Source organism: Lutra lutra, chromosome 15 (assembly GCF_902655055.1).
Source record: "Lutra lutra chromosome 15, mLutLut1.2, whole genome shotgun sequence".
In the NCBI taxonomy this organism is placed as follows: Eukaryota; Metazoa; Chordata; class Mammalia; order Carnivora; family Mustelidae; genus Lutra; species Lutra lutra.
In genome coordinates, this window is record NC_062292.1 from 45,524,746 (window position 1) to 45,547,357 (window position 22,612).

Below are 22,612 nucleotides of genomic sequence, written 5' to 3' on the forward strand. Positions count from 1 at the left end.
AATGGGTATGTACATGTGTTGGATGTGATAGGTATTATGAAGAAAAAACACAGCAGGGAAGATGGATAGGGTATGTCTTTGTGCGCTGGAGTCAGGGTTTGAAAGCTAAGGGGAAAACAGAAACACATCAAGAGGTCATGTAGAAATCAAAGAAGTTTTATGTCATACCTCCAATCGTTCTTCATAGAAATCCCATAGTAAATTTTGTGAAATTTTATTAATCCGGCAACCCATCAAAGGTAAAAATATAGCTTTGCCTCCAGTGCTTACACGATTTTGTCTATGTTAGTTATTCAAGTGTGTTCCTCACATAGCTTGTCCTTTGGGTTCAGCTAGGCTTGACTCTTTTGTCTTATGTTCATTCTAATGTAGATTCTGCTCAGGCATTTCTTTGTCTAATTGCATCATTATGGATTGTTTTCCAATGATTGTGACCCATTATTTTTATAGGAATGACATCAGGGAAACATCACAATTCTAGTCATTTCTCATAAGAATTTAAAAAACAAAATTAAAAAATTAATCATATTTTAAAAATTATGAAAGCACTGTATGGAGTTGTGATAGGCATGATGTGTGGAAACATGAAATGGTGCAGAAAAGCCTATGGGAATCATAAAGGGTATGAAGAAAGTTTTATGTGAGGATCAATAGAGAGTATTAGAAGTTTAGAGATAGGGGCGCCTGGGTGGCTCAGTGGCTTAAGCCGCTGCCTTAGGCTCAGGTCATGATCTCAGGGTCCTGGGATCAAGCCCCGCATCGGGCTCTCTGCTCAGCAGGGAGCCTGCTTCCTCCTCTCTCTCTGCCTGCCTCTCTGCCTGCTTGTGCTCTCTCTCTGTCAAATAAATAAATAAATAAAAAATCTTTAAAAAAAAAAAAGTTTGGAGATAAAAAATTTTATATTGATTACAGATTATAGACAGTGATTTCAGGTCTCTTAAAATCCTAATCATTAACATATGCTCTTTATGTTGTGTGGGGTCTAAATAGACAAAAATGCATAATCACATAAATAACTAATTTCAAGAAATGGAGTGAAGATTTATGTCATAGGGAATGACATTTACTTTTCATAAAGTATCTTGTGACTGTGCTTTATCATGGCTGGAGAATCCCATTTATTCTGATTGATATATAGTGATACATTTCTACATAAGGATGAATAAATTAATGTAGAGATTCATCTTCCGTATCCTTTTTTTAAAGATTGCATCTTCAATAGTTCATGGGTCACAGATGGACTAAGGAACCTGCTGAAAGGCAGGGTTTCCCAAGAAGTTTAGTTGCTTTTTAAACCACTCAAATAGCAGTAAGAAAAACATCTTGCCCAAGTAATTTCTACTGTTCTTCATGAATCAGCTAGTCATTTTTACATTTCAGTTGCATCTAGCATGCAAAATAAGACATTTGTGACTTTAGAAAAAAGACAATTATTGGGAATACATATGAAAAATCTAGTGATTAGTCATTTATTGGATTAGAGTATGAATAATTTCTAATGACAATTAGAGCTAAGTTAAAGGCTTGTGCACTTGTCAATAGAACAGCTAGTACCAAGCTGATATCTGCGTCATTCTTTTCATACTAAGTGAGAATCATGCAACTATTATATTTTCTAGAGTCATAAGGGCAGGAAACTAACACCTCTGCACTCGAGAGGTTTCAGTGAACAAGCTTTTTCTGACCTCTTTCTGGTACCTAAAACAGAAACATTTAGATAGTTGGAAGGGCCAAAATCTCACTGGAAGCACCGTCTTTTGCTCACATCCTCATTCAGACTCGGCAATCTATACAACTCAGCTGTCTTTGCTGGATCTTTGAACAAGATAGCTGATGCTACCTGAGTAAGTGACAGGATTCAGGATGTCTCACTTTCAAAGAATAATAAGATTTGACCAAGGTTTGATGACATTTTCTAAAATCAGAGGACTAAGCTCATTTTTCTAAACCGAAATTTATCAAAACCTAACACTTTACTAAGGTTATGTGAATAATTCATAGGTTAATTACACACAGTCTGGTGTTGAGAGTGTAACTTGTTTCTATGAAACATGACATTTTTTAGAAATGAAAGAATTGGTCAATTTGGTTAATTCAGGGTTACAAATAAAATGATTGTTAAATATTTGATTTTATTCTGTTCTTATGATGAAAGTGGGAAGTCTGATCTAACTGCATTACTAATAGAGTTTTCTTTTCTGTTTTTGGATCCTCTCTAGGTCCGACAATCTCCAGCCTTTTTCACACACGTCATATACACCTGTTCAGGATGTACATTCAGGGATGGTTGAGAGAGTGTAACATATTGAGACAATTGGAGACATTTGAAGAGCTTCCATTGTTGAGACATTACCACCTGCAGAACCAGCTGTGTGCTTATTGAATCAAATTTAAGATTCATATATAGATATATTTTTACAAGTCTACTTTGGCCCATAAATTTGGTTTGCTTGCAAACATACCAACACAGCTGATATTTGTAAAACCACTGAAGAGAAACAACTTATTCTAAAAAACAAAATGCTTTCAAATGACATTTGCATATTGACCTAGAAATATATTTTTTTCTAAATAAGGAATGTTTTATTCTTATAGTTGGCAGAGGCCTATATATCAGTAACTTACATTAACTTACTGTTGCTCTCTTTACAGATTCTTAGGAACCTAAAATATGTGAGTGTGTGTGTCTTTGTGTGTGTGTGAATGTATATGTACACGTAATCTTTAAGACTAGGAACCATACAAAGAAAATATATAAAAAACTAGGGGAGGGAGTAGGGTTTGCCATCTTTGTTCACTTGGCATCAGATACCAAAACTTGACAAAAGCTACTTCTATATGTAGTTTAAGTATCCATTTATTTACAATAAAATATTTTTAGAACTAAGTTTAGGTGGAATATTAATGGATAAGTACTTGTATTATTTGCCTTCAAACTCAATTATAAATATTGCTGAACAAAATTTTTTTATAAGAGTGACCAGTGATTTGCACTTAAAATTCATATAGATTTTTACATTTTGTCCTTGTGAAACAAAAATAATGAAAACAAATATGCCAGATTTGGTTTTCTAAACTTTATTACTTTAATAAGAAATTGGTGAGTATGCAACAACTTCATTTTTATTTTTAAAAATGGATTTCAGAGTTCTGAGATAAATTTTAAGTTTTCTAAATATAATGATGTCAAACATTTAGTTTTTCATATAATTAGAATTTTCTAATATTTGAAGTTTAAGGAATGAATATCGATGTTAAGATGTGCTTTCTCTTTTAGACAAGCTAAACAGCCTCTAGCTTGCAAGTGGGTACTCACATGGAAAATATAGAATTATTCGAATTTCCCATGAAAGTTCTTTAATATCAGGGGCACAAATATTTCAGAAAGGATGATTTATATGGCAAAACAATTCATATTAATTAATTTTTTAGAAGATTTTATTTGAGAAAGAGTGTGAGCTAGCTGGTGGGAGTGGTGGATGGGGCAGAGGAGGAGGGAGAGGAGGAAGGAGAGAGACTCTTGAACAGACTCCATGCAAATGTGGAGCCTGATGTAGGGTTCAATCTCACGACTCTGAGATAACGACTTGAGCCAAAACCATGATTAACCCACTGAGCCACCCATGTGCCCCAAAGATTTATTTATTTATTTGAAAGAGAGAGAGAGAGAGAGAGGGAGAGGGAAGTGGGGGAAGGGGCCATAAGATTTAATTTTTTTTAGAAAAAGTAAACTCTTGGAGGCACATTGTCTGTAGGGATCCATCATGCATTGCTTTATGTTTGACAACAATATAATGAGTATGTTGAGGGCACCATTTGTTTTTAAATCATAACCAGTTTTATTTATTTATTTATTTTGAGAGAGAGAGAGAGAGAGAGAGAACTGGTGGGGGTGTAGGGGAAGGGGCTGAGGGTGAGAGAGAATCCCAAGCAGGCTGCATGCCCAGCATGGAGCCCCATGAGGGGCTTAATCTCAGGCCCTGAGATCATGACCTGAGGTGAAATCAAGAGTCCGATCCTTGGGGCGCCTGGGTGGCTCAGTCGTTAAGCGTCTGCCTTTGGCTCAGGTCATAATCCCTGGGTCCTGGGATCCAGCCCCACATCAGGATCCCTGTTCAGTGGGAACCCTGTTTCTCCTTCTCCCACTCCCCCTGCTCTGTTCCCTCCTCGCTGTGTCTCTCTGTCAAAAAAAAAAAAAAAAAATCTTAAAAAAAAGAAGAGTCTGATGCTTATCCAACTGAGCCACCCAGGTGCCCCAATCATAGCCAGGCTTTGAAGCCATAGCATATGAAGGGTCACATGGAAGCTGAAACTTGTATTAGGTTTGAGTCTTGCAAGTTGAAGAAGCAAAAGATGAGGCCGGCAGATGGAAGGCAGTTGAAAGCCTTATAGGGGCTCATAATAAGTCTTGACTATTCTTTTTATTTTAGGATTTTATTTATTTGATAGAGAGAGAGCACAAGCAGGGAGAACAGCAGAAGAAGTAGGCTCTCTGGTTAGCAAGGAGCCCAATGTGGGGCTCGATCCCAGGATCTTGGCACTGTGACCTGAGCCGAAAGTAGATGTTAATCAACAGAGCCACCCAGGCATCCCTTATTTTTACTTTAATATGAGAACAAGAAATTTAGGTTCTCTTGAATCTAATGGCCCACTAAAAATGTTAAAAACAAAACAGAAGAAAACAAAAACAATATCTTTGTGAATGACCTCATACAAAGCACAGTTAGATATTTATCTGAGATTAATAGATAGGAAAAGAATACTTCCAGGAGTAGATGAGTGTCAATATACTAATTCCCAAGGGCCTCCTTTCATAGCCCTGTTCCACCCGCACCACTGAGAAGACAAATCAGTACTGTATCTATTCTGAGTTGTCAATTTGCCAAACCCATGTGATGAAAGCTCTTGAGGAAATTTAGAATGAGGCTGGTGGGTCTGACGGCAGTGATTGAAATGACTGCAGCGTCTGCTCTTCCCAAATTGGATTGGGAAACTCACTTATAGGGCTGGAACCTCAAGGTCCATAACTTGGGCACTTTTACTTGGATCTCACACTGTAAATAGACCTATTAGAACTGTGCTTTGGCCAATTCAGTGGCTGGTAATTTCATGAAAGGAAGTTTATCATGAAAGGGAATTTTTAATATTTGAGAGCAGGTGAAATTCATTAGGACATTTGAATTGTCAGAGAAAGGTCAACTTTGAACGGCGTGATCTGAAGGGACAAAAAGTTCAATAAAAAAAAGTTTAATAAATATATACTTTTCTTCAGTATTTGCTAAAGGTAAACTGTCCTTTTCTCAGGAAGATTAAGCAATTAGTGCCCCATTCCCCTCTTCTCTAAATAAATTCATTCTTGGCTCAGTATGATCTTTTGTAGAACTTTGTAGTTCAGGACTTTTTTCAATTTGTCACACTACTAAGCTGAAGTCTGAGTGTGTTAAGACTTAGTAAATGAGCACCCATTTCCAATTTCCTCAACAGCTGTTGAATATGCATTTGGAACCAAAAATGTTTTCATTTGTGATGGTGTATTAGGAGGGAGAATGTAAATCCCAGTTGTGTAGACAAGGAAAGCTGTGACAGGATTTCTAAGTATGAAGTAATTAAGAAAAGTTGGGAGGATTAAAAAAAAAATCTCAAGATTCTTTAGAGGTATGCACATGCATCTTGGGATATTTTTGTTTTTGTTTTTCAATTTTATATTCCATGTCAATTAAAAGGCAAAATGGAAGTGAAAGAATCATGGTAATGAAAGTATTTAGATTTCCTTAAGTAGATAAAAATATTATATTTTAAAACAAAAGAGCTAATATTAAAAGAAAAAGAATTACCACATGTTCTTTGCAAGGTGTGACTGACTTTATGCAATATGTGTATCTATGTTTTGTATGAGCACATACAATTTTCTGCCACTACCCATTATTTGTGTCTTTTTACTTTCAAATTTGCACAGCATAAACTTTACCCAGAGGAATTAAGCTTAATATAAAACTTTTTAACAAGGAAATTACCATATAGAATCTGAAGAAGTTATTTTACAAATTATCTTTATGAAAAGGAAAAGAATATTGAAATAATCCTGGAGGGGCACCTGGGTGGCTCAGTGGTTTAAGCCTCTGCCTTGAGCTCAGGTCATGGTCTCAGGGTCCTGGGATCGAGCCCCGCATCAGGCTTTCCACTTGGCGGGGAGCCTGCTTCCCCCTCTCTCTCTGCCTGCCTCTCTGCCTACTTGTGACCTCTCTCTCTCTCTCTCTGTCAAATAAAAAAAATAATCTTAAAAAAAGAAAAAAAGAAAGAATCCTGGAAATAAGTACTGATCCATATGCCTAAGACCAACAAGATATCAGTGTGTGGTGAATGAAGTTGAGTTAGAACATGAATGAGTATTAGCTGATATATTTAATGAAAAAGTACTATTCACTACCACTCATTTACAGTATTATTATTTGATAATAAATATTTTTATATGATTTAGGGTAATGGAAAACTCAAGGTCATTGGGATATATCTCTAAATACATAGAGAATTACCAATTAAAATTTTAAAGATTCTGTAAAGTTAGAGATAGCAAAGTCTAAGGATAGAGGTAAGAAACACAAACACACGCTTATATTTTCTTCAAATTCATTACCCTTTAAAAAAGTAAAGTTGCCATATCTTATAATAAAAATAATATGAGTATTGTTCCTGAAGCTCAAGTCTGGCTCAGCACATAATGGTAAGTAGCCATGCCAGTGGTCCGGGCTCCCTGAAAGCCTGTGCTGCCACAGATACTGAGATCGCCAATGCCTTTTTGATGGAGGAAAATGTTAAGGAAGCAAAGCATAGTGAAAATGAGGAAACTGGACTAACATACCTAAGAGGTTTTAAGATAATAAATGTAGGGGGGCCTGGGTGGCTCAGTCAGTTAAGTGTCTGACTCCTGATTTTGGCTCAGGACATGCTCTCAGGGTGGGCTCTTGAGCCCATGGAGGGCTCAAGTCTGCTTGAGATTCTCTCCCTCTCTCTCTGCCCCACACCCCCACTCACGCTTGTTCTTTCATTCTCAAATAAATAAATAAATAAATATTTAAGAAAAAAACCCCCGGTAAATGAAGAAACTAAAATTTGTTTTATAATGACCAAGACTAGATAGAAAACATGACCTCATGGGCTCTGGGGAAGAGAGTATTTGTGTAAGAGTTGAGACTTGAATGCTAACCATGACTCTACTAATTATCAGTGTGAGCATGAACAAATTATCAAATATTTTTGAGGCTCCTATTTTTCACTGATAAGAAAATGGGGACAACTGAACTTATCAACCTAACTTCATTGGTTTATAATATCATAATGAGGAAGATTAAATACACTTTTTGTGACAGAGTGGTGTGATAGAAATGAGCTTAGACTTCAATGCCCGGCTTCTCTATTTTATTAATTATGCAACCATGCACAAGTTGTTTTTTCTCTATGTGATCAGTTTTGCTATCTGTAAAGTACTATCCTTAAGAATTGTCAGCATCTTGGAAGCAGTGAATCCACACCCTCAGACGTGCACCTTATGTCTAGATTTAAGTGTATGTTACTTGATAAGATTCCTTCTTGATTTGGTTTGAATTGGAGATGTTTTAATTGATCATAAATGATCTAATACTCCTCATCTAATAATTGTTTCCTTGCCTCAAATTGCTGTCCTGGTACATCTTTCCCTCTTAAACGGAAATATCTTTCTGAGGAATCCCATTCAGTCTCACCCATAATATTAAATACAATGTTTGCTGATACAGATATATTACATTTGTTTCTTCAGTCCTTATCTCTCTTCAGAAATCCATCCTGATTCTAATATCCGTCCACTTTTCTGACATCTTATTTTGGATATTAAATGGTTCTCTCAAAACCAGTATGTGGGAAATGGGCTCTTGATATTCCTCCAAAAATCCAGCTTTCTCCCATTTCCTCACCATCACTCAGCTACTTGTTCAAGTTTAAAATCTCCGTATTATTTCCAATACCCTCTTTTCCCTCATTAACCACACTAGGTCCATGAACCCTTCTAATTTCCAATCCATCCACTTGCCTGCATGCCATACTTTAGCCTTAACCAAAGACACTGTAATATTTGATCTGAACCATTGTTCCAAGCATCTGGCAGGGCTCAGACAATTCGCTCACAGTAGCCAGCCAGATTTCTCAGCAATGTAAATTAGATTACATCCATCCTTTGAATAGAAACATTCAGTGATTTTTTTCCCATTGTTTTCAGAACAAATTCTAAATCCCTTCCCATGACTCATGCCCCTCCTCTCTCCATTTCTCTGATATTTCTTATAGAATTCTTCACCTTCTCACTACCATCTAGACACCTTGTCCCCAAGCACCCTTCCCAAGCCTTTCCACTGTTTATCTGCTTTGGAGTGTGTTTCTTGGCCTTTCTCACGACCTCCTCATTCTCACCGTTCAAGTCAGAGCTGCAATGCCACTTTCTCAGAAAAGCATTTCTTGGCTGCTCTGTCCAAGTTGGATTTTCTCATTACTTTTTATTTCAAAATTATTTTGTAATTTTTTCTTCATAGCACTAATCTCAAGCTACTTGTTTTGCTATTGTATTTCTCCACTGATTTATTGTTTTTACTCTGCTACTCTTACTAGAAGGTAATTTCTACAAAGGAAATGTCTCAATATGACTTTTGTGCAGCTATATTCCCATTGCCAGGAAGAGTGGCTAGCACACAGCAGCTCCTCAATAACTATTTGTTTAATGAAGAGTTTAGTGGGAGTAGACAACCACACATGACACAGGCAAAATTCTAAAACAAGGCAAAACGTGATGGAGGAGACAGGTGTATGTACAAGTTAGAATGTGACACACATGGGATAGAAACACTAGTGTGTGTGAAATAACATGGAGAAAAGCAGAAGGAGCAGATAATTTGGGCTGGGAATGACTTGACAAAACAAAGAGAGATAAGTTTACCTGACACTTAAATGAATAGAGAGAACTTCTCCAGGATAGCAAGGTGAGTAAGAATATCAGAGTAAGAGAAAACAGTTTTCATATTTGCAAAAGTGGGCAAGCATCTGGTGGGTTGGGGACCTCCAAGAAGTCCAAAGTGGTTAGCATCACAGGACATGGTGACAAGATGAGGAAGTTGCTTCTCAAGAACTAAAAATATTCTCAAGCACAATGATCTCTTTTGATGTATCAAAAAATTTTTTAGATTTTTTTAAAATTTCTGATTGCCTAAGAGTTGAACTTGAGCTATAACAGATTTTACAGGAAGTATGAGAAGGGTAAGTAAAAGAACATCTCTTCAAATAGATATTCTAAACTTTTTTTCTTGGTACTCAAATCAGCAAATGGTGACTTCGTTTTCATCATGTAAATGAATGAATCTCACAAAAATTTTTCATAACTTTAGATACAATGTGTTCATCAGCTGAATATATTTTATTGGGTGTGTGTGCTTTGGGGTTTTGTCGGGGGGGGGCAGGTGCAGAGGGAGAGGGAGCGTGAGTCTCAAACAGACTCTGCCTGAGCACAAAGCCTAATACAAGGCTCAAAATCATGACCCTGAGATCATGACCCGAGCCGAAACCAAGTGTACGACTCTTAACCAACGAAGGAACCCAGGTGCCCCTTGGGTGGGTGTGTTTTAATCATGTACTAAATCTGGAGGTAGATACTCTAAGATTGGTACTGTGGTTCTGTCAGAAGTTCCAATCTTTTGCTCTACTGTTCTCAGCAAGCTGGCCCTTGTCGTCAAACTTGTGTTTGTCAGGAACTGTGAGGTCTGATACTTCACCCTGCTTGCAAAATAAGTACAGTGGACCTTTGAACGTTTAAACTGTGTGGGTCCACTTACATATGGATTTTTTTCAGTAAATATAATACAGTACTGTAGTTTCTCGTCCACATGGTTTTTTAATAACATTCTTTTCTCTAGCTTGATTGTGAGAATACAGTATCACATACAAAACGGGTTAATTCTGTTTGTGTTATCAGTATCTTTTGGTCAACAGTACGCTATTAGTAGTTCAGTTTTTGGGGAGAGTCAAAAGTTGTATGTGGATTTTTGACTGCGTGGGGGTCATTGCCCCAACCCCCTGCATTGCTCAAGGGTTAACTGTAGTTACCCCGCCACAGCTCCCAGCTGCTGGCAGAAGACATTGAACTCGTGGATCAGAGACAGAGGACTTTATTGGTCTTAGCATAGCAGGTGGCATGAACTTCACACTCACAGTGGTTCTCTCTGTCCTGCAAACCCTCAGAGCTTCTCTGGAGTAGGTCAGACAGATGCTCCGTACACACTCAGGTTGTTTCACAGCCGAGTAACCCCAAGGTAGGAAATCCCAAATCTTATAAGTAGACCACCAGCAAACATGCCCAACCTTTGTACCGGAGGAGGGCATTGGCTTTGTTATCCAAGTCAGAAAACAAATATGTCCTCTTATCCAGTGGAAATATTGTTTCTAAGTTTCAAAACTGTTTGCCATGCAAACATTCTTGAAAAAATAATCCAAAACGAAAGCTGTCACAGTAGGAATAGACACACCATGGAGAATCGGCTCCTAACGGTCTGGTGTTGCAAGAGGGCTACCTTAGCTCCAAAATCATGTCTTTGCACAAGTCTGTTCAAGGCAGAAATGACAGACCAATGTAAAAAGAGCCTTTTTTCCTGTACCTTTTTTTTTTTTTTCTCCTATTAGCAATGCTAGTCTTTCCTGGGGAGATACCAGGAGATTTTTGTTAAGACTCCTTGACCGGAACTGGATCACATATTTACTTCTAGACTAAAACCTATCAAGCAGGAATGGAATTTATATGCTGGATTTAGCTCAATTGAAATGCATCCTCTAAAACCGGGTCTAAGGCCTTCTTCCATTGAGAAGATGCCTCCTGCTAAGTACATCAACTGTTTTCTTTTGGTAAGGAAGGAGCAGGAAGAAGGAGGAAGAAGGGAAGATAACTCTTGGGCGATAATAATAATAATAAATGGATCACACTTGTAACATTTACCATGAGCCAGACATCAACCTGAGGACTTACATTACAGTAATTAGTTTTATACCCATAACATATGTTATGTTATACCCCAATGATCTCATAAGGTAGGTTTTATTTTTATCCTGACTCTACGTGTGAGGAAAAATCAAGACATAGTAACTTACAAAGTCATGCAGGTAGTATGTGGTGAGGCTTGGATTTAAATTTTAGTAATCTGGCTCCAGAATCCAGGGATTTAAATACAACACTATGCAATTACCTTCTGAACTGCAATAAAATGAAATTTATAGAGAAAGCCCACATCTGTACCTTGCATAAATATGCACTAACTTTGTAGACAGTCAAAAAACCTGGTAAAAATCTTGAAGTGGAAATCAGCTTAACACATTCAATACATGAATATAGGAGCATTTAATGGCATGAGGTTGGATAAGTAGACAGGAGCCAAATCACACAAGGGCTTGAAAGCTTAGATAAGGAAATTTATATTTTATATTTTAAAAGATGAGCAGCTATTTGGGGAACTTAAAAAAAAAGATTTTATTTATTTATTTGAGAGAGAGAGACTGTGAGAAAGAGCATGAGAGAGGAGAAGGTCAGAGGGAGAAGCAGACTCCCCATGGAGCTGGGAGCCTGACGTGGTTCTCAATCATGGGACTGTGGGATCATGACCTGAGCTGAAGGCAGTGGTTCAAACCAAATGAGCCACCCAGGCGCCCTTGGGGAACGTTTTTGATGACAGATGATATGATTTTTAAAAATGCGCTTTGAGGTTTTGTCAGTTTACTCTTTTTATAATTATAGTAAAAATATATGTGCATAACAAAAACTGTCATTTTAACAATGTTTAAGTATAAACTTTAGTGGCATTAATTAAATTCACAATGCTGCGTAAGCATTACTACTACTATAGGTTTTGAAAATTTTTATCAGCCCAAACAGAAACTCTGTACCCATTAAGTAATAACTCCTAGTTCCACCCTCCTCCCAGAACCTGGCAACCTCTAATACACTTCCTGTCTCTATTAATTTGCTTTTTTTTAAAAAAGACATTTCATATAAATATTTTTATATGAATCACACACTTTTTAAAATTTTTAATTTCACTTAACATAGTGTTTTTAAATTTATCATGTTGTAGCATGTATCAGAACTTCATTCCTTTTTGTGACTGGATATTATTCACTGTACGTATATGTATTTTGTTTATCTGTTCATTAACGGACGCTTGGGTTGTTGCCGCCGTTTGACTGGTGTGAATGATGTTACGATAAACACTGACATATAATCATCTGCTTGAGTCACTGCTTTTGGTTCTTTTAGGTATAGACCTGGGAGTTGAAATGGTGAGTCATTTGGTAATCCTATGTGTACAGTTTTGAGGAACTGTCAAGCTTCTTTCCACAGCACCTGTGTCATTTTACATATCCACCAGCAATGTCCAAGAGTTCCAATTTCTTTGGGGCACCTGGGGGGCTCAGCTGACTGTCCCACCCTTGATTTTGGTTCAGATCATGATGTTGGGGTCCTGGGATCCAGCCCAGCGTCAGGTGCACTTAGGGATGAGTCTGTTTGTCCCTCTCCCTCTGCTCCTTCCCTGTTCCCCTCAAATAAATAAAATTCAAAAAGAGTTCCAATTTTTCCATATTTACCAACAGCTGTTTCTTTCTCTCTCACTCCCCTTCCTTCCTTTTCAAAAATTCTAACCATTCTAGTCATCATTAGTTTTTGATATACATTGGCTAATTGAATTAAATTAAAAATTAAAAATAAATAAAAATTCTAACCACTCTAGCAAGCATGAAGTAGTATTGAATTGTGGTTTTGATTTGTATTTCCTGAACGAGCAATACTGTTGAGTATCTGTCATGTGTTTATCGGCCATTTGTGCATCATCTTTGTAGAAATGTCTATTCATGTCCTTGGCTCATTTTTCAGATTGTTTGTATTGTTTTTGTTGAGTGTAGGAATTTTAATATTTTTGAACAGTGAAACCTATTCAGTAATACACTTTGTAAATAATATTTTCCCATTTTGTGGTTTGTTTTTTCACTCTCTCGTTATGTGCTTCGATAAACATTTTTTATCGATTTAAACATAATTTAAATAAAAATAAATATAAATAAAAATTTAAATTTAAACATAATTTAAATATTATTTAATGAAGTCCAAATACCTATTTATTGTTGTTGCTTTTCCTGTACTTTGGAGGCATATTTAAGACACTATTGCTAAATCCGAGGTCATCCAGATTTGCCCCAAAGTTTTCTTCTAAGATTTTAGAGTGTTCTAAAATTTAGACCTCTGATACATTTTGAGTTAATTTATATATCTGGTGTAAAGTAAGGGTCCAATCTCACTCCTTTGCATGTGGATATACAATTTTCCCAGGATTATTTGTTGAAAATAATGTTCTTTCTCCATTGAATGGTCCTGGAACCTTTGTGGAAAATCAATTGGCCATAGTTGTGAGAGTTTATTTCTAGGCTCTCAATTTTATTCCATTGGTCTACTTGACTATCCCATGCCAGTACCATACTCTTTTAATTATTATAGCTTTATAATACATTTTTAGATTAGGAAGTGAGAGACTTCCAACTTCGTTATCCTTTTTTGAGATTGTTTTGACTGTTCAACTCTCTGGAGATTGCATATGAGTTTTAGGATTGGTTTTTACTTTTCTGAAAGTATGCTCTTGGGAAATTGGTAGGTATACATTGAATCTCTGTATTGTAGTGGGTAGTGTTGTCATTTTAACAATATTAAATATTCTAATCCAGAAACATGAAGTGTCTTTCCATTTATTTAGGTCTTCTTTAATTTCTTTCAGTAACGATTAATACTTTCCAGTGTATGAGTCTTAGGCCACCTCAGTTAAATTAATTTCTAAGTATTTTAACCTTTTTGATTTTATTGTAAATGGAATTGTTTTCTTAATATTATTTTTGAGTTATTCATTGTCAGTGTATAGAAATATAACTGATTTTTATGTGTTGATTTTGAGTTTTGTACTCTGCTGAATTTATTAGCTTTAACAGTTTGTCTGTGTATTCATTACGCTTTTTTTCTACATAAGATCATTTCACCTACAAATAGAGATAGTTTTACTTCTTCTTTTCCAGTTTGAAAGCCATTTATTTCATTATGAAGCCTAAGAGCTCTGGTTAGAACTTCCAGTACTATGTGAAATAGGGTGGTGAGTGCAGGAGTCCTTGTCTTGTTCCCAAACTTAGGGAAAGGCTTTCAATCTTTCACCATTGAGTATTACGTTAATTTGAGTTTTTTAAATGCTTACTTTTATTTCTGCCTGGAGAATGGACTGCTGGGAGTAGAAGCAGGTGTACTAATTAGAAAGAAACTGCAGTGTTTATTGCTATGATGGAACAGATGGAAAAAAGTGGGGCGATTGGGGATACGGTTGGATATTGGATGATGGGACTTACATCATGACAGGGTGGTGGTGTGGCAAAGACACTGGATGTGCACTGTCCCGTACAACATCTATTAGTAACACGTAGCTACTGACAATTATAAGTACTTAAAATTAAATGAAAATCTAGTTCTTTCTCGTATTAATCATGTTTTCATTTATAACAAAAATTTAACACCTTTTTCCAGCTTTACTGAGATATGAGTGATAAATATCATTGTATATGTTTAAGGTTTGCAGCTCCATGATTTGATGTACATATATATTTTGTCATTACCACAATAAGGTTAGTTAACACATGCACTACCTCACCTAGATTTTTTTCTTTTTCTTTCTTTTCGTGTGTGTGTGTGTGTGTGTGTGTGTGTGTGTGTGAGATGAGAATATTTAAGATCTATTCTCTTAGCAACTTCAAGTATATCATACTTTAGTATTCCATTATATCCTCAGAACTTATCGTATAACTGGAGCTTTATGCCTTTTGACCATTTTCATCCATTCTCTCCATGTGACTAGTAGCTATCATCTCAGAGAATGGAGACAGAACCAATCTATAATTACAGAAAATTCTATGGGCAGCACTGCCCTAAATCCTGCCTGCGTGGTGGTTTATGCTTTTCTTCCCTTTTCAGGGATAAGAAAGAGAAAATAGAAAAGGAAACAAACATTAACATTTAGAGAGAGAAATGTATATTTCTAATGTAACATACTTAAATCAACTAGCATTGAGGCAAGTTAGATGCATTTGTTTATGTCAGAAGTTCAACAGAATACATTTGTTATACATGAATATTCATGACAGTATTTTGGGGCAGACAATATGGTCTAATGTTTAAGAAATTATGCTATGAAGCCACGCTTCTTATTAGTAGTCTACCTCAAAACAGATTAAGGTATATTTATAATCATCTGTTTCTTCACAGATATTATAGGGATATGATATTTTAAGTACGTATTGCTATGAGAGTAAGGAAATAAAGTTTATAACACAATTTTTTAGCACATCTGAAATGCTTACTGAATCACAGAGAGATATTTATGAAAACAGGTTATAAATAGATGAGCAGATAGATGATACCTTGATTTCATTACACAGCTCTAATTTTGTTATGCCTGCTTTAAACTCAGAGTAATATTCACAGGTTTAATATGGAATTTATTAAAGGTGACTTTCCTTGAGTATTCTGAACATTCTATATTTGATGCTATTTCTACATTTCACTTAATCAAAGCGATTACTGAATGAAAAAGCTGCAAACACCCAAAGGTAAGCAGTTACTGAGCCAGTGTAGGTCTTGTTTCTCAGGGAGCTGCTAGTATATGAAAAGTCATGTTCATAAAGTAGCACACATATTAAACACTGCAGGGATAAGATCTGTAATCCTCTGTTTCTTCATACACAATGAGGATATGATTTTTTAAAAATATTTGGATTGTTATGAAAATGAACAAAAAAATTCTGTGGTTACACTCTGTGACTTGGAAAGTTTTGACATCCCTAATATTTAAAGATGCCCACAGTCATGAGAAGGGTGTGGTTTTGGTTAAATTACAAAGATATTTTTGTCATCAGAAAAATCTATAAAAGACATTCTGCCTGAAGAAACTCTTGTTTTTATTATAATGATGAAGAGCATATTTTACTTGAAACTAAGAAGACAATGAAAGGGAATAAATCACTAACATTTTTATTTACTTCTATGTCCTCAAAATGGCAATTTTTCAGATATCAAATAGTTCAGTGGTCCTTTTTGAGATCATTCTGTGATCATTGTGGAAATGAAAGTTGAGAGGATGTTTAAAGGGAATTTTTCATATATATATATAAATAAAAACAGGTTAGCAAAAATGTCTGTTTCTTCAAAATCCAGTTATATAAGTGATGACTTCTTGCTCAATATACATAATTGCCTATTCATATGTTTTGCACACTTTCTACTGAACTTTTCCTTATTGATATATAGAGCTTTTTATAAATTAGATATGTTAGCCTTTTTGTATATACTGTGAATTCTAATTTTGTTCAGTTTGTTGTGCCTTTTGCCTTTACTACCTGGACTGGGGAGGGGGGTGGTTAAGCACATATTCTTATTTATATCAACTAAAAATAAGTATTTTATTGAGTAAAGTTGAAACAATCTTTTCTTCTACACCTTTGTTGGAGATTTTATATATATATATGAATATATATATCTTTAATTGATTTGAATTTATTTTAGTGCATAATGAAGTATCATTTGAACCCCATTATTTTTCAAATAACTACCCAGTTTGTCACAACACCATTGATTTGAAAATTCCAAGACACCCTGATGTATTTGCAATGCTACCTCTAGGATATAGTACATTTCTTCTTCTTCTTTTTTTAAAGATGTACTTATTTTAGAGAGAGAGAGAGAGCATGAACAGGCAGGGCAGAGTGAGAGGAAGAAAGAGAATTTCAAGCAGATCCCATGCTAAGCACAGAGCCTGACGCTGGGCTCAATCTCAGAACCCAGAGATCAACATGGGATATAGTAAATTTCTATACAGATGTGGGTCCATCTCTGAAACTTCAGTTTATTTTGTTGGTCAGTGTATCCAGAAGTCACTACATTTTAAATTGAGTTGTTTTTTAATAGGCCTAATCTAATCACTCTTGTCCTCATTGTCATTCTTCTTTCCAAAGTTTTCTTGGGTATTTAGGCCTATTTGCTTTTCCCATATAGCCTGTCCATGACACCTTTATGAAACTGTCTTTCTATGGTATATATTTCCATGTATTTCATTTTATGTTTGTGATTAAGAAGGCTGAAAATATTTTCTCAAGTAGATTTTTCTCAACTTTTGTGATTTTTCTAAGCTTTTATTTTTGTTGAAAATATAAGTAAGGTCTTCTTTTACCTTAAATCTTCAATTGGTCATTGTGTGTATTGATGAAGGCTATTGATTTCTGTATTTTAATTTCACACCACACTACGAACTGAATTACTTTGTTGTTTGTAGAATCTTTTCACTGAAGTCTAGTGGTATTGCTGGGTTTAAATCATATCATCTACAAATACTGATATTTTTAGTGTTCTTCTTCTGGTGTTTATACTTCTAATTTCTCTCTTTTGACCAGTTACATCATGAGAACAGCTAGTGCTCTGTTAGACAGTAGAGCTGATTATAGTACTTTCATCTTCTTGACTTAACAATAAAGCTTTCAGTATTAGCCCGTGATGCTTACTTTTCACATATATATGATACACACGATATATAAGATACATCTAGGTGTACATATATATACATACATATGTATTTCATATTTCCTTATGTATTTTACATATGTGTATACAATACACATCCATATACACAGACACAGACACACAATTCTCATTTTTCCTGCTAATAATGTCTAGAAAATCACCACAAAAATCTATATAAACAAATACTGAACCATTGCTCCTAGGGGTATCATGTGTACATGTATTTTGTGTGTGTGTGTGTGTGTGGATAGAGATATACCTCACATATAATCTCAATTCCTAAAGCATTTCATCCTGGTAGATTATACTTGCTTTGTTTTACAAGAGAAAAAAGTAGGTTTAGAAGTGTTAAGTGACTATCTCAATAACAGTACCAGAGTTGCCATTCAAACCCTACCTAACTGGCCATAGAGCCTGAGTCTTGTACTACACGGTGCTGCCCCCTGCTGTTTCTATCCCGTGGTCATCTCCGTAGAATTGCGGAAAAGGACAAGGCGGAGCAGCACCTTGTTGGACCCCAGCAGGGGATGTGCACATATGGACGACTCTGATTTTTCACTGCTCTGTGTGTGTACGTGCCCTGGAATGATGGTTAAAAAGCCCCAGGTATTAATTTTAGGGTTACAAATAGATATTAGCCAGTAGGTGAAACTGCAGATACAGAATTGATGAATATAAGGATCATGGGTGTAAGCATTTATAAGTTACATTAGGGAATTCCTCATCAATTTCTATTTTGTTCAATGTCTTTTTAACCAGTAATTAGTGTTGTAGAGATCACTTAAAAATGTATATTTCTTATTTATCAATAATACAAATATTTCTGTAAATGAGAAAGCTGACTTGGGACAAAGTACCAAGTAACAAAAAGTGTCCAATTATTTTATCTTGTCTTTTCTCATTATACCCACAGATTCTCTAACAAGACATATAAGTGTGTAGAGTTTGCAAAATACACGGCTGTGAATCTTCACTCTTCTTTCATTGGATAGCATTTTATCCCTCTTTTTCCTAGTTATTTTCCTTCTGTTCTTCATAGGCCAACCCAAATTTCTTCAAAGAAACTTTCCTTCATCTCTCAAGTTTTGAATTTCTGCCCATTTCATTCTCTTTCATAGTCCTCTTTGTGGCATGTATTATATTTTTACTAGAAATATTAATTTCATAGAATTTATTTAATATCCATATCCCCAGATAAATGTAAGCTTCATGAGGGCAGGGAGTCTGTCTGGTTAGTTCAGCATGTATCCTCAGCACCGAGCAAAGTATAGGCAGAGAAGACAAGCACGTAATGCCTCCATGAACGGACACGTAAATGAATAGGTGGATGGATGAGCACAAAGCCTTTTACAGACAATTACAGACATGTCATTCATGAGTGGTCGTGTCTGATTTTTATGGGACAGTCAGCCTCAGGCTCTGCTGTGGAGCTACTTCATTCTCAGGAGTCAGGCGGGATTCTGGTGAGTCTTCCTTCATAAATTATATTCATCAGAAATGACTGATTTGTGATTCGGATCTCCTGATGATTTAATGTCTCAGAGGGCAGCTTTGGTTGTGGCGATGTAAACAGCCCATTCTCCCATTTCACCTTTGATTTTAACTGAAGTGGAAGTACTTGTGGCCACACTGATTCCAGGTCAGATTCTAGGGTTATCAGCTCAAAGCACCTTCAGCTAGTCTTTTTGGGCGATTCTATTCACCAGCAAATTAATTTTCTAGAAACTCTCATAACTCTATCATTCCTTCCTTTCTTCTTTCAATTATTTTTTTTTTGATTTGTCTGGATTTGGAACCCAATTCTAGCTTTTAATGTTTTCTATAAAGGATATTTGCAAAGGCAGTTTTTCAAGCATTTTGTATAAATTATATCTATATCTATATATACAGTTATATATATAGATATATATATATTTAAAGATGGTATTTATTTATTTGAGAGAAAGAGTGAGAGAGAGAACCCAATGCGGGATTCGATCCCAGGACCCTGGGATCATGATCAGAGCTGAAGGCAGATGCTCAACTGACTGAACCACACAGGTGCCCCCAAATATGCTATATTTAATATATGTTATCATTTACAATTATAACTGTTACAAAATATAATGGTTACATTTGATCTGTGTTTTCACACAGCAAGGCTCTTGTGTTTTTCTGGTTCTCAGCTTTTTGGTTGTCCCGTTTCTCTCTCCTTCCTGGGCCACACTAGCTCTACCTCACCCTCTAATCTTTCCCACAGAATGCAGACTGATAATACTGACGTCTTCACCGACAGATCACGGTCTCAAATAAAATTTCCAAAATATTTGGAGAGGACCATATATGCAAGTATTATTCTAACCATGATATAAAGATTCCCGATTCCCGAAACAAGCAAGTTAGGATTCATGCTTGTGAGAGACATCTAAAAGGGGGGCCGGGGGGAGTCACAGAGTATCCATGCAAAATTAAAAGAGGATGAAAAAGAAAAACTTGGATCATTAGGCTCTTTGACTGACAACTGAGTGGGAAGGAGCTTCATTTCCCAGAATCTGCCCGAATACCATTAAAATTTACCTTGCAATTGCTTGAACATTTTTATCAGAAATGCTAATTTCTTCTGAGAAGAAGGTTATGAATTACATTTCAAGCAAAAGGAACTACAGATTTGGGACATCATTTATTCTTCATAAATCTTCATTTTCTTCTGTAGACACCCAAATACAGTATTTTATAACTTAATTCACCATTTTGTCCCATTCACCAAGTCAAATCTACACCAAATGTGTTCCCATTAAAGGTTGTAGCTCACCATTCACCGGGACATACACAATTGAAATCTGAGAATCATTCTAGACAATTTTTTGTTCGTCTTCGACACGTGTATAATGCCCATGCCTGTCACCTCACATGTTAATTTTGTTTAATGCATTCACTTCACTCTGACCACTTTGGCTCTCCCCAAGCTCTCTTCAGGTACCTGCCAGGCCAGAGCAGCGGCCTCGTATATGGGCGTGGTAACTCCCACATATCTATCCTCTAAACTGCAGCCAGAACAACCTTGCACAATTGAAATCTGACCCCTGTACCCTCGTTTGTAACCATGCAGAAATATCTCCAGGATCCACAAAATGAAGCCCATGTTTCCTTTAAAAGCTTCAGAAGAGGGACACCTGGGTGGCTCAGTTGGTTGGGTGGCTGCCTTCGGCTCAGGTCATGATCCCGGCGTCCTGGGATCGAGTCCCGCATCGGGCTCCTTGCTTGGCAGGGAGCCTGCTTCTCCCTCTGCCTCTGCCTGCCACTCTGTCTGCCTGTGCTTGCTCTCACTTCTCTATGACAAATAAACAAATAAAATCTTTAAAAAAAAAAAAAGCTTCAGAAGATTCACGAAATCCTATCTACCTCTCCTATATCTAGTTTCTTTTAGTTTCATGTTTTATGATCTCTACGAATGTAGTAGCTTCTACTGGTACCTAACCAGTTACCAAAGTTGGCTGCATAAAACAGCAGAGACTGACTGTCTATGGGTCAGGAATCTGGGTCCTCTGGTCAACTTGTCACAAGATTAAAATCGTGTTGGTTGGCCTGTGTGTTTCTTCTGCAGGTCGGTGTCCTCTCTCAAGCTCACAGGGCTGCTGACAGTATTCAGTTTCTTGCAATGGTAGCACTGAGGTCTCCTCCTCTTGCTGGCTTGTGGCCAAGGATGGCTCTGACCTCTTTCAGGCTCTTCTCAGTTCCCTCCCTGGGGACCTCCTCCACAGGCCCTCTCACACTTCAGTCTCTTTTCAGGAAGGCCCTGGATCCTGCTAAGGGCTTTTCTGGTTAGTCATATATTCCCGAATGAACTCAAAGTCAATTGACTAATCACCTAATCATAGCACTGATATCTCATCATGTTTATATTTCTTTCTGGAACTAAGAGAATAAAGTGAAAATCTTAGAGAGGTCGTCTTAGACTCCTGCCCATCACAGGTACCGGTAACCAGTGTGGATTTGCTGCCAGTACTCACGTTCATGCTTATGCTATTTCTTCTGAGGAAACGTTCCTTCCTAACTTTTGGTCCTGTTTGATCCTTGTTCACCATTTGAGATTTTGCTTAGGCATAATATTCTACAGAATATGTACTTCCCTGAATTCAGCACCTCAGCTAAGTTTTCCTCTGATAAGCTGTGATAGTGATGCCATGTGTGTATGTCTCCTAGCATGAGTCCTGTCCACCTAAGACCGTGTTAACTGGTTTGTTCCCCAAGGGCAGATTATTAGGCACTGATGCCACCATAACAAAATACCATAGACAGTGGCTTCAACAACAGACATTTAGGTTTTCAGTATTCTGGAAACCAGACGTTCAGGTCAGGATGCCAACATGGTCAGTTTCTGAAGAGATTTCTCTTCCTGGCTGCTATAGGTTGCCTCCATCCTGCTGTGTGTTCTCATGACCTCTTCTATGTGAGCAGAGAGAGAGAGAGAGAGAGAGAAAGCATGCTCTGGTGCCTCTTCTGAACGAGGGCACTAATCCCATCATGAGGACACCAACCTTCATGATCTCATCTAACCAGCATTACACTTTACAAAGGACCTGTCCCCAAATACAGTCACATTAAAGGTTAGAGTTTCAATATATGAATTTGGGGGACACAAACATTCAGTCCATAGCAGGTAGGGATGGTGACTTCTTCTCCTTTGTAATACAAATGCACAATAGCCTTTCAACAATATTTTTAACTGAACTGGTCTTGTAGGGCCAAACTCATCATATTTGTTGTCTTTTCTTTGATTACCTCTATCATCCAATTAGTTACCACTTCTTATGCTCTAATATTGCTTTATACCCTTGTAAATAATTTAATGCCTCGAGGTCCAGCTTTGACCATACCACTCCATTAACTAATTAGTGTACAAAAATAAATCCAATATTCCTTAACCTGATCTGGCTCCTGAGGTCCAGAGAGAGATGAAAACACTGAGATAAATGTTTT

General features: G+C 36.7%; 2 protein-coding genes across 5 annotated transcripts in view; both read right to left on the reverse strand.

Annotated features, from left to right (window-relative positions):
* Window positions 1-22,612, reverse strand: part of CFH (complement factor H) — a 260,381-nt gene that overhangs the window by 137,510 nt on the left and 100,259 nt on the right. The gene's annotated exons all lie outside the window — the stretch shown is intronic.
* Window positions 1-22,612, reverse strand: part of LOC125086230 (uncharacterized) — a 36,780-nt gene that overhangs the window by 8,569 nt on the left and 5,599 nt on the right. The window lies entirely within an intron of this gene.